We start from the raw sequence: 13,566 nt of genomic DNA on the forward strand, positions 1-13,566 counted from the left end.
TCACCTCTTGTTTACGCGTCTCGGTCATCTCTTGGTCGCTTTGACGGCAGTTTGGACTTTACATTTCAGATGTGCTACGACCCGTGGCTCTACCCTTCATTCGATCCCTGCGAAACCCTACATTTCAGCAGGATAATTCACGACCGCATGTTGCAGGTCCTGTACGGGTCTTTCTGGATACAGAAAATGTTCGACTGCTGCCCTGGCCAGCACATTCTCCATATCTCTCACCAATTGAAAATGTCTGGTCTACGATAGCCGAGCAACTGGCTCGTCACAATACGCCAGTCACTACTCTTGATGAACTGTTGTATAGTGCTGAAGCTGCATGGGCAGTTGTAGCTGTACACGCCATCCAAGCTCTGTTTGACTCAATGCCCGTTATTACGGCCAGAGGTGGTTGTTCTGGGTACTGATTTCTCAGGATCTATGCACCAAAAGTGCGTGAAAATGTAACCACATGTCAGTTCTAGTATAATATATCTGTCCAATAATACCCATTTATCATCTGCATTTCTTCTTGGTGTAACAATTTTGATGGCCAGTAGTGTATAATGACGCTAGCTAGTTTCACAAACGGCGGAGTCTTATGGCCTGGGAACAGAAAATAAGCATGTCGAAAAGGACGAAGATGGTAATGTGTTCACGCACAGTTATTGTGAGCATCTGTGGAAAGTGGTAGGGGGATAGTGAAACCACGAGTAGGCAACAATGTGTTAGAGTTCTACGCCTCATCAGGGAATCTCGAAGTTAGTGGCTTGCCCGCTCTATAAAGGAGGATAAGCGGCAATCTGTCGCACATCTGACTACAGAGCACAGTAATGGTGCAAGCAGAACTGTTCGGCGATAGATAACCCCTACGTGTTCACTTGCTGACCAGACAGCATCTTCAGTTGTAATGGGCACGGGATGATCAAAATTTAAGAAGGAGCAAAGGAAACATGTCAACTGGCAGGGTGAATCATGCTTTTGTTATGTTATATAGCTAGGGAAGGCCGAAATGCACGCTATGAGCTCACGCAGGATGGCGTGAGGTCTGAAACAGGATGCGTAATGAATGCTATAAAGAAAAGTACGTAGCTTCTGGAATACTTTAATCCATCACTTGTATGCATCGTTCTTGATGAGACATGCTTCATACGATAACTATCAATTGCCATGGCGCTTTGCTAGGTCGTAGCCATTGACTTAGCTGAAGACTATTCTAACTATCTTCTCTGCAAATAAACGAGGTTTCGTCAGTGTTGCATCGCTAGCTAAGTCGTCCGTACAACTGGGGCGAGTGCTAGTAAGTCTCTTTACACCTGCCGTGTGGCGGCGCTCGGTCTGCAGTTACTGACAGTGGCGACATGCGGGTCCGTCGTATACTACCGGACCGCGGCCGATTTAAAAGCTACCACCTAGCAAGTGTGGTGTCTGGCGGTGACACCACATGTTACATCACGTCCACGATACTATTTGGATACGCTGTCATCGGGGCGGTCACAAAACACACGCAACGCCACGGACGAAGGCTGCTTGGAGCAGTGTTATGAGATGCGTCTAGGGTCCTACGTGATCCTGTTGTAGTAAATGAAGGCGCTACGACACTTGTGGCCTACGTGAACTTCATTACGGATCACGTACATCCCTTCATGATTAATGTTTTCCCCAACGGTGATGGAATCTTCCAGCAGGATATTTACCCGAGTAAAAAGACTAGTTTGGTGTTACATTGGTTTGAAGACCATGATGAAGAACTCAAGGTGATGTCCTGACCAGAAATTTTGCCTGGTATGACCTCGCCAGCTACTAATTTAAGGGAACTGCCTGACCTGTACGTAGACATTTAGTGGCAGATATCACTGGACGCCTACTCAGAACTTATAGAAACCGTGCGATGCAGAATCCCTATTGTATTCCATTGTAAGGGAAGCGCGGAGACAAACAATTTTGCCTCATCAATGAGACAATGAGAGAGTGGGAGAGTAAGGGAGAGTGAGACAGAGATGTGGGAAATGCAAATTATGAGTGAAACAGATCTCACAGTTACTTCAGAAATTTCTCTACCTACCTTTCGTTGTCTCGTAACGAGAAGTTAAGAATGTTGCGTGAACATGTCTCTTGTTTTGGTGTAACAATCGCAGTTTTTCCCGGTTTTTCCTGTAAATGAACGTCTTCCTAAAGACTGGAAAGTGGCACAGGTCACACCAATATTCAAGAAAGGAAATAGGAGTAACCCATTGAATTACAGACCCATATCACTGACCTCAATTTGCAGTAGGACTTTGGAGCATGCGGCCAGGTCACGATAAACATAATATCGCAGCCTTACAGAAGGAACAGTTCCCCCCTCGAGCAATTTAAGTAAAACCTCGAAATGTATGAACCCAGATCATGTCCAACACGAGCACACTCTACTTCTCTCTTGTTTTTGCCGTCGAAAACATAAATAAACGTCGATCCTCTTAGGGCCAAGAGGTAAGCGGCTAGAGTAGTATGTCAAAGCTGAAGCAGATTCATTTATTGGACGAGAAGTTCTTTAACTAACTTGGCAGCAGTTGAACTACTTCCGACCAGTGTCATTCTGTCAATATGCACTGGAATTTCCGCTTGAAGTCGAAGAGGAGAAATACTGTACGCACGTCACATTGTCACTTCATATGCAGGATATCTGCTGCGATGCAGTCCTCGCCGTCGTAGTTTAGAGGTTAGTGGTATTCACGCAGCGATTACTCCGGAGGCGGAAGTTTCCCGTTATTTCTGTCGGAAATTCGAAAACGCTCCGATTTAATATGTAGTGTGGGTATTTCAAACAGCATGTCTCCCTGGGTCTGGGGTAGCACCTCTTCCTCGAATATACTGCTTAGGGTGAGGCATCACCTTCAGTTTAGTTTTTTGATATGCCTAAGATGTGGATAATTCACGAGTATTTTAACTTTGACAGCTTCTTCGACGTCATGATATATCGAACATCGTATTATCGTAACCTTATTAACCACACAAGTACACGTACCTTTTTCGTAATAGTAGTTGATCTTTTTTTTGTTTATGCATTCTACATATGTTCGTACATGCTACATTTACAGAAAGAGCATAAGGCGTTTCCCTGATTGCAAAAATTATTTCGAAGGAACTAATCTCAACACATTTATGCGATTTGATGGAAATGATAGCTTAACTTGTAAAAGCTTTTTATAGATACACTTCTACATGTGCTCCGTGTGTTGTCTATGATGACGATACTCGATTTCTCCCCACGTGCTTGCCAACATCTCTGTCGTTGCCATCTATAGAGCGTCTCGTATTCGTGGAGCAAGAGCTTGACCATCACGAACTGCTGAACCGAGCATTTTATCCGTTACGTAACCACACACAAAAATCGAGAGGGGTATGTCTGGTGAACATGGTGACCACGTTGTTGGTCCGTCTCCGTTTGTCCGGAAAGTTTTCAACCAAGAGCTGGCGAACAGATAAATCTAGTGTGGTGGCGCACTATATTGTTGAAACTCTATCCATAGTCAAACTTGGCGTGAATGAGATTCAACGTAATGTTCCAGCATGTTCGGGTGAAATATAGCCTTAATGGTAAGCTCGGTTAAAATTAATTGTCCAGTAGTTGTGTTGTTCATTAAGCTGTCCATCTTCTGTAACACGATACGTAGTTTCTCCGTTACCCATATTTCGACATTATGCCTGTTTACCTTCTAGGAGATGTGAAAACTCGCTTCATTGGAAAAAAAAAATACTTGTTAAAATTGGTCATTACCTGCATACATACGTTACGGCAGGTCCCTGGCAATCTCAGCAGGTCTGGGCATATTGTTCGGCTGCAAACCCCGCAGGAGCTGCATTTTGTACGCATGCAAAAGCAACCGTTTACGTAAAATTTACATTTGAGTGTTCTGAGGTATGGGTGTCTCTCTCAAAACTATGGGAGAAAGGCCGAATCCCCACCTTACGTCCTTTTCTAATCATTTCTCTTTTGTTATCACATTTGTTTCCTCTCAGTTCTTATACATATTTCATTATATCCGTCTTTTCCTACAGCTCGTACCTATTTTTCTCACCATTCAATTCATTTTGCTCAACTGCACTCATTTTAAGAGAGCCCAAATATCTAATCAGTCGATGATATTCATACACGATGTGTAAAATTGATTATCTGTGATCAAAACTAAAGGTCTGGCTTGAAGTGGACAGGGATATCGGTCTTTCTGAAGTGAATATGCCAGAATTTCGTTTAAGCGATTTACAGCACCGGCTGACACGCAAAGAAAATATTCCAGATAGGGGTTTGAATCGCAATGCTCTCATTGTGTGCAGCTCCATACGCGGTATCATTCACATGTTGCGCACTGTTTTCCAAGATCGTCTCTGGTAAGCCTGTAAGAATGAAGCAGCATTTTGAAAAAGTGAAGCAGATGCAGCGGTATCTCTCTCATGAGACTACACAGCTTACAGGTCACGCTTTTTCACACGAGCAAGGTGGCGCTGAGAGGGATGTTTTCCATTTTTGTTGTTGTCCGAAGTTTGGTACTAACAGATAATTCTCGTAAGGGGAAAATCATCCCAGGATCATTCCTCCTAAATCTCCGACGAGGGTATAGGAGATTTTTTGTTATTTTAAATGAAATGTATTCTGAGATTGAACATGCAGATTGTCACGTCGTAATCATAATAAAATACGAGAGCAGGATTGTCAGTGGAGCGTTAACAGCACGTTTATTACGAACACCAGCGTATAGGTGGAAGAGAACTGATCTCCCAGACGGACCGTGCTGTAATTTGTACAGACATCGTATTTTCCAGAATACACAAACATAATAAATATCGATAACTTTAAAGATTACTGAATAACCAATAACTGCTCGTGGTTGGGTTTCAACTGGCGACAGCCAGCAATCTAGTCGCTACGCCACGTTCCAGTGCAGCACAGTTTGCGGCAATAGTATTGACGCGGGGTCGCTTTTATCTTGAATGTTGCGAAGTTTCATAGGGAACTCCTGTTCGCCAGAAAACATGAGCGCAAAAAGCGACAGACACCTGGTGGGAGCGAAATTTTAAGTTGCGACGCCACCAGTTGTGCGTGTAGCTTCTACACCTATGTGGATAGATAAGTGGGTGACGTTAGCGTAGCGAGAGTGATGTCACACGGGTTATCCGTTGGCTATGCCCGCTTAGTTCCCGCCCCTAGCACGTGTGTGGGGGTCGTCACACCCTTGTTAGTCCTTCATTCACCCCACAATTCCTTTAAATGCGAACTCTTTTCGTATTCAATAATGCCTTTGAAGTGTTCCCACCATGGTGGAGTATTTTTACGGTGGTTGGTTGGTTTGGGGAAGGAGACCGGACAGCGTGGTCATCGGTCTCATCGGATTAGGGAAGGATTGGGAAGGAAGTCGGCCGTGCCCTTTCAGAGGAACCATCCCGGCATTTGCCTGCAGTGATTTAGGGAAATCACGGAAAACCTAAATCAGGATGGCCGGACGCGGGATTGAACCGTCGTCCTCCCGAATGCGAGTCCAGTGTCTAACCACTGCGCCACCCCGCTCGGTTTTTTACGGTGCAGTTAATGCTTTGTCTTCCAAAGGTATCAAACAATAATAAAGATAATCTGGCGATAATAGATTAGAACACAGCAATTCTCTGCCATTAGAAGGAGTGTTGTCCCTCAGAAAATCCACACCAACTTTATCTCTACTTCATATACTCTTGGGAGTTTCTAGAAGATCCTAGAACGCCAAATTCCCCTTCCAATCATTCCTAGAGGGCTGCATTGTGAAAAGAATTAGTTGCCTTGTCGGCAACTGCAAGACGATGTATGAGAGATATTAGTGAAGCAACGGCGTTCTTTAATATGGTAGTGTAGTTCGAGTAAATAAATGGCTCAGAACCATGTAATTACCAAAGGAAAAGGAAACATGTATATGGCCACGGAAATTGTATCTGTGTGAAGTGCAAAGGATATCATTGCCAGGGATCACTTAAAGAACAAAGAACTGAGAGGTGAGTAACGGATTTACAAGACACAAGGTGGCAAATGGCTAGAACATAGTGGTCGGATGTTAAAAGCTAGTGGCCCGTGCTCCATGTAAGCTAAATGGCCAATACGTGTATTTTGATTTTTGAACACTTACGTAAGGTGAATAATAACTGATTGTCCAGCTCGTGTCATCATTCGTTGCAGTCTGAATGGATCCGAACTACTATACAGTCGTATATTTCTGATCCTCCGATAGCTTATGCAGGCTGCATTTTCTTTAAATGTATCAAAGCAATCAGTCGAGTATTGTTGTATCTGTTGCAGAGCAAATCAAAGTATATCTTAAAGTTAGTGCTACTCACGAGAAGATGAGAAATTAGACTGTGTGCTTCACCTGTTGATGAGCTAAGCAAATTTTTTTTACGACGACGAGATTGACAAATGTATCTCCTAATTGACTGAATGGCCTTACGTCACCGTTAAAAGATGGCACTTTCACGGTAGGCAGTTTGATGCTGGATTTCGATGCATTTGTCAGCTGCCTTGTCGTGATTCATCTGAAACGCTGATATTTATTTTATTTTCGTAATTATTTATTTATTTTTTTGAGCGCTCGGAAACCATATTTTCGAAGGATTTGTCCTCACCATACATGTCTACACCTCCAAGCAATTCGGGTTGTGGCTGCACGTCCTCATACTTCTCCACGATCTTTTGCAACTTACAGTAACATCCAGAGTGACCGATTTACTTGCTACGCCGAATTCCTTTGCAAAGTTTAACAACCGCGTGATACTTACTTTCGCCACCGAGCTTATAGTAACAAGTTTCTTTCTCAAAACTTCGGCCATCCTGGAAAGCTGTCGGTGGCAGGCAACAGCAGAAACATCATTTACAATGAGTGGGAAGTACAGGAAGCAGGGTAGTCGGACCAGGTACCTAGCTTTTAAATTAGTCGTGACTAAAACATAACCAGCTTTCTTGGATACATTTCAAATACTTAACTTGCTAATAATCGTCGACTTTGAGTAAGGTGAGTATCTCAGCTTCGTTGCATTTCCTCGACTTCAAACAGTATCCGAGTTCACTCAAAATATGCCAGGCTGCCTATGTCGCGTCAAATAAATGATTTATGCGTTAGTGCTTAAAACATGACTTCGGACTACGGTACCAGGGCTATTGCTGTTGCTGCTTATTTAGTATCCAACAATAGCAAAAATCTGTTGTGCACTATTTCAAGCAGTTATTTAAGTGTACTGTTAAAATTTCAAAACTTTTACGAAACTGATTATGGAATCTGGCTTTACAAATAGTTGCGAAGTTTTTTAATTAGTTACAATGTAGATATATTACATTATTCAGAAAAAAATTACTTGAAATATATATTCATAACAGTTTTTTAATTACTTTCACTAAACGTTATATAAATACGTACTGGGTTTTGTTCTTAACGTAGATGCTGTGACTTCACAGTAGCTGTATCACAATTACTATTATTTTTCTTCTTACGAATTTTGTTGACGATTAATTGGACTTTTACTTACTTTACATTGATTTTGGCATATTCTGAATTTGTGGTTCGATATATTTATAAATTAATTAAAATTCATCTTATTTGTCCTCGATATATCTCAAGTTGACTTAATTTCGCTAATACAGTAATCTAATAATGTCACAATAAAAGCTCTTCCAATTACGTAATTTCGCGTAAACTTTACGACCTAGTATCGGGTTCATCGGAATCTTACTTTTCATTAAATATTGTCCCATTCTGCGACATTACATGTCGATGCTGTTCCTTGTGTATCCAGGGTGCTGGTTTGTTGTAATTCGTCGCTGCCGTTCCGCCGATGGATGGTTGCCACTGCACGTTACTTCATCGGACCCATCACAGTTCAGCCGGAAAACTAAAATTTTTGTGTCCACAGACGAAAATGGCGTGCGGGACATTAGCTAACGATTACTCACCATTATTCTGCCTCACAGCGGCGAGAGTAGCCTTAGGCACCCTTAGAGGTGTAGTGTGCTAAGCATTGTCCCTCCGGTACAAATGGTTCAACAGACGGTAGTCTACAGTCTGGAACCGCACGACCGCTATGGTCGCAGGTTCGAATCCTGCCTCGGGCATGGATGTGTGTGATGTCCTTAGGTTAGTTAGGTTTAAGTAGTTCTAAGTTCTAGGGGACTTATGACCACAGCAGTTGAGTCCCATAGTGCTCAGAGCCATTTGAACCAGACGGTAGTCTTGTCCAGTGACTTGACTGAATGTTGCGAACAGACGAGGTGTTAGGACTGACAGAAGAAAGGCTAACGAAACAAGTTTTAGTAGCGTAATACAAGCAACAAAAAAACGATAGAGGTACCTATTGCTTAAAGTCTAGACGTTGAAAATATATATTTCTCATCATTTTCAAGCAATTAGATTAGATGCGTAATTGTTCGGCGTTAACGCCTGTGAGTTCATTTCAGCCGTCCTCATGACGCCGCCACGATGGAGATCAAAATAGCGACGCCCTGCTTTGATATCAGGCGGTTTTCCTCGGCTACTCATAAGAAAACAGCGTGATTGAAACCCCGGACGTCGAGGTCCTGACCTGCGTCACGGAGGTGTCAGAAAAAAAGCTTAAATGTGAGTCGGAGTTAGTGTGGCGACATTCCCAACACCACCATGGCTTTTAGCGGAGCTGTGGAGCAGTTAGGGTACAATATGACATAATTAACCCACTACATGAACTACTAAACTCCGGCCTTTTTCATTCGCGTGTAACGACACTTTGCTCTTTGAAGGGTCTTCACGCCCGACGATGACATCGTAGAACCCCAACCATTTCCAACATTGTACAGGACGACTGTAAGCACCTTTGAGCCACGTTTCAAACCTCGGCCACTCAATGGGAGACAATTACAGGGGTTTGGGAAATGTGATCCTTAACCCTTGCGACTAACAATTTTACTTCAAAAACGATGTGTGGTTACTTTAATTAATTACTCAGCCAGAAGTAACAATATGAAAAGAATACTTCCCGTCGTTTCGCTTTCCGAGGGCGATAGGGGCTCAGGACATAAAGGCCTATTCAGAAGTACCTCCAGCGTTTAAGGAAGATGACTACGCAGAAACTACAAGACATATTGAAAACAGACATACATCGAAGGGTAAAGCATGTCTCCAAGTACGTAAAACACGCTACAGGTGCTCAATATGAGCTTCGTTTGTGGTATGGCAAGCGTCAATTCGTGGGTGCAAGTCATTGACGCGGTGTGTCCGGTAAGGCGCAAAGGCAACCCGCTTTGCGAGTCCGGTAATTGAGTTGCTTATCTGCAGCTGTGAACTGCACTGTAGCACCAAAGAAACTGGTAGGCCTGCGTATTCAAATACAGAGATATGTAAACAGGTTGAACACAGAGCTGCGGTCGGCAACGCCTATATAAAGCAAGTGTGCGGGGCAGTTGCTAGATTGGTTACTGCTGCTACAATGGCAGGTTATCAACATTTGATTTGAATATGGTGTTACAGTCGGAGCACGCGCTATGGGACACAGCATCTCCTAAGTAGCGATGAAATGGGGATTTTCCCGTACGACCAATTCATGTCAGGAATCCGCTAAAACATCAAATCTCCGACATCGCAGCGACCGGAAAAAGATTGTGGAAGAACGGGACCGACAACGACTGAAGAGAATCGTTCAGCGTGACAGAAGTGAACCCTTACGCAAATTGCTGCAGACTTCAGTGGTGGGCCATCAGCAAGTGTCAGCGTGCAAACCATTCAACGAAACATCATCGATATGGGCTTTCAGAGCGGAAGGCCCACTAGTGAATCCTTGATGACTGCACGATACAAAGGTTTACGCTTCGCATGGGCCCGTCAACACCGACATTGGACTATTGATGACTGGAAACATGTTGCCTGCCCGGACGAGTACTGTTTCAAACTGTATCGAGCGAATCCATGGACCCTGCATGTCAGCAGGGGAGTGTTCAAGCTGGTGGAGGCTCTGTAATGGTGTGGAGAATGTGTAGTTGGAGTGATGTGGGACCCCTGATACGTCTAGATACGACTCTGACGGTAACACGTGTGTAAGCATCCTGTCTGACCACCTGCATCCATTCACGTACATTGTGCACTCTAACGGACTTGGGAAATTACAGCAGGACACTGCGACACCCCACCCGTCCAAAGTTGCTACAGAGTGGCTCCAGGAACGCTCTTCTGACTTTAAAGACTTCCGCTCTCCACCATACTCCCTAGACATGAACATTATTGAACATATCTGGGATGCTGTTCAGAAGAGATCTCCAGCCCATCGTGCTATTACGGATTCAGGAACAGCCCTGCAGGATTCATAGTGTCAGTTCCTTCCCGAACTATTTCTGACATTACTCGAGTCCAGGTCACGTCGTGTTGTGGCACTTCTGCGTGCTCTCGGGGGAATATTAGGTAGGTGTACCAGTTTCTTTGGCTCTTCAGTGTAATTGTATGTGGCAATACGCACACGAGGGTTATCAATGGAGCTTGAGGAGTGATGCAGTCTGTAATTACAAGTCTTCCACGCACCACTAGTGGGCTTCCCTTTACCAGCAGGACAATGATACGTAGTAATAACGTTCAACGAATTCCAGTTGGTTCACTGATGACCTACCGTTGGACACATACGTCGTTTTGGTAGTCACGGGGTTAATTCTGTTGTACAGTATACGTCTACAGTGTAAACTTTCGCGCATTGCTGCAGAATCTTCTGTGAGGTCTAGCGGGACCTGTGACGCTTTACCTGTGTGTGATGCATACAACGAACAGTTGTCGCAGTTTCTCCCGCATTGAGTTAACGCAGCCGGGTGGCACATGCCCGCGTGTATACTTTGCTCACTCGCGCGTCGCTTTGCTGGCTCAGACGGCGACGAGCGGCCGCGAACTTCAAGCCCGAGTATCAACTACAGGAGCCGCGTGGCTCTCAAGCAGACGCGGCCGCTGTGTGAGGGTCGCTCCCCTTTAAGCGGCAGAGGAGTTCGCGAACAGTCCGCGTGACTGCGCTGCCGAGCACCCGGCCCACAGCAACCGCCGCGAAAACATTCGTCAGCACAGCCGCGCCGGTGCGTTAGCGAATGCGACTTCGCCTGCGACGGCTGCAACCCGCGCAGCAAACTCAACCTGGTGTCTCGAGTATAAAGCAGAGAAGAATGACGGCGAAGGGCACCTCCACCCGTCGGATATGGTTTCACCGCCGCCCCCGAGATACGGTTTCACTCGGCCGAGAGAAACGAAGCCATTAGAATAAAGTATCCTCGGGCAAAGGCCTAATTAAGTCGCAACCATAAAGTGCAAGCCAAGTACGTCGTTAAATTAAGTAACGCTCAATTAAACGTCTGGTGTTTAATTAGCGCTAATGACTACAAATAAAGGAGTGCCGTGTTGTTTCTGGAAGCCCATGCCGCGTCCTGGTTTAAACTGGTAATCAAGTTGCCGTTGCTTGTAAACTCTGGCGAAACTTTGTGTTAGACGGCGATGATACTTTCAGGAGTTTAAGTTGGCGAAGCTCAGCATCGGGTTTGATTTGAGATACAACCGAAGATATTGATTCTCTTAGTGCCCATTGATTTTAATTCAATCAACGGTACGCCCGTATTAAAGAGAAGTAATTAAGCATTACAGAGAGCTAAACTTCTGAAATTCAGGTGGCATAAATTATCTTCCTTACAATGTCCGGTATGTCATACTGATGTCTTCTTTACAACTGTAAATATTCTTCCTCAATTCATTCTACATAATAGACTAGTAGCAGTTATTGAGCATTGACTAAGAAAATACCAGGTCCATGGACTGTTTCTAGTCCACTTTTATTTATAAGGCCCTAATAATCACTTGCAACTGAGCAAAGATTGTAAATTTAAGTTTTGATTGGATATTGAAACTGTATTCTTTATTTCTTCATAGTCAGTAAAAAGTACACGCGTTAATTACCTTTATTGGTATTTCTTATTTAATCATTCGCAAAACATCTTTTGTTGACTTCAGTTTGTGACATATGTGGGAACAGACACCAAAAACAATGCAGTTCTGGATTGCTTAAAGTAAAAGTGAGCTTCAGCTGAAACAATTTAATACGTGAATTTTCTATCCACAACACGAGTATTTCCAAGACGATACTAGTTACACACACACACACACACACACACACACACACACACACATATATATATATATATATATATATATATATATATATATATATATATATAAAATTATTAATTACAGAACTTCAACAATATATACAAAATATTACACCACTCCAAAATCCAACACAAAGGGAGCTCTTAAAACTCTCGTAAAATCCTCCAAAGGACAAGGAAGCGAGAGATGCCCCAATGAGGCCCTTTGCCTGCAGCCAAGGCATCACAGATCGATAAAAACAAATCCCAGTCGACTGAAAACCATCCAATGACATCTCAATGAAAATTTCTAATGAATCTACAGGCTTATTCATGCGGCCTCAATTCCACTTACAAAGCTTTTTTTTTTTCTCGGCTCAGTTTCTTCCACTCTGAAAACAGCGCTTATAGCTTACACTCAAATAATCAAAATTAATCACATAATAATCAGAATAAATTATTTGCTTCATGTGTTACAGTCTGTGTCGTCCCTTTCAATTTTAGCAGTAGTACCAGGAAGCTGTCTGTCCCACAACCTCATTATTATTTTCTACATATCTGTTTAATCGCAGTGTCTGTGAAATGCGTGATTCCTTACCTTTCAAGTTAACTTAACTTTTAACACCCTTCGCATGCAGATCGATTCCCTTTTCTTTCAGTGTTATCACGGTTTATAATCCACTTCCATTCAGTGCTGTGCTCAGAATGTAGCTTCGCAGAAATTTCTCAAATTAAGGCAGTTTGGCGATCAATTATGCTGCTGCTCAGCAATTCCTCTTTCTTCTTTTTATAATTTTTTATGGTGGCTGGAGCTGCCATCACAGTAAATTGTTTGAATGATACTGCCGCCACTTGACTGTAATAACTTTAGTTTTATTGTTGTATAATCCATATTTCACCTTAGGCCACTTTCAAATAAATAACTTAGTTATAAGTCTTTGTATTTCATACTAGTATGATGTCTTTTGTCGTATTACTAAGTTTTTGTACTTGGAAATGGTCTAAGGCCGAAATTTGATGGTAAAACAATAAAATAAGAGCTATTACAGTCAAATGGCGGCAGCATCATTATTCTAAACATTTCTTAGTTTTGCTCTCCTTGCACGTTTTACACTCAGTAGACATTTTATTCCATTCTTCCACTGATCGTATGACTATCACCGTCATATTTTATTACAGATATTCTTATACCCTAATGTTTAATAACACTTCTGAACCATTATTAATTTCCTTCACTATTTTTTAAAAGGACAGGTCCAACTGTATGTGCAAAGGAACTTTGCCATACGCCATTTTTCATTGGAGCACCTCTTTCTTGGTCTTCCATTCTTACTGTTCGCTCTTGGTTCTTGTACGTACTGTGTGTTACCTTTCATCAATGTGGTGATAAATGAACTGCTCTGAAAACGGTTTGTACTCAACAGGATGACCAGTTCTTCAGAAGTAGTTGAATGTAA

This window comes from Schistocerca serialis, chromosome 1 (assembly GCF_023864345.2).
Source record: "Schistocerca serialis cubense isolate TAMUIC-IGC-003099 chromosome 1, iqSchSeri2.2, whole genome shotgun sequence".
Taxonomy (NCBI): domain Eukaryota; kingdom Metazoa; phylum Arthropoda; class Insecta; order Orthoptera; family Acrididae; genus Schistocerca; species Schistocerca serialis.